This window comes from Octopus bimaculoides, chromosome 24, assembly GCF_001194135.2.
Source record: "Octopus bimaculoides isolate UCB-OBI-ISO-001 chromosome 24, ASM119413v2, whole genome shotgun sequence".
In the NCBI taxonomy this organism is placed as follows: domain Eukaryota; kingdom Metazoa; phylum Mollusca; class Cephalopoda; order Octopoda; family Octopodidae; genus Octopus; species Octopus bimaculoides.
Window position 1 is genome coordinate 10,183,701 of NC_069004.1, and position 535 is coordinate 10,184,235.

The window sequence follows — 535 nt, forward strand, 5'->3', positions numbered from 1 at the left end:
CACACACACACACACACACACATATATATATATATATATATACATATATACGACAGGCTTCTTTCAGTTTCTGTCTACCAAATCCACTCACAAGGCTTTGGTCAGCCCGAGGCTATAGTAGAAGACACTTGCCCAAGATGCCATGCAGTGGGACTGAACCCGGAACCATGTGGTTGGTAAGCAAGCTACTTACCACACAGCCACTCCTGCACCTATATATAATGTCTATAAAGCTAAAACCAAGTTTTGTTTTTTTAAAGAAATATACATACGGTTTCTTCTCCTGGAAGTAAGTACCAAGTTAAGAGCCAACAAGAGGTGAACAACACAGAAGGCAGGCATTAGTGAGGCATAATGTCGCATAAACTGAAAGACAAAACAAACCATGTTGTTATTGATTTTAGAATGTTACAGAGCAGTGAGGAGATATTGAACCTACAACATTATACAGCGACCTGATTAATAATAGTAATAATAATAATAATATAATAATAGTAACATCGTTAGGAATGAGAACCCAGGTTCAAAATTTCCC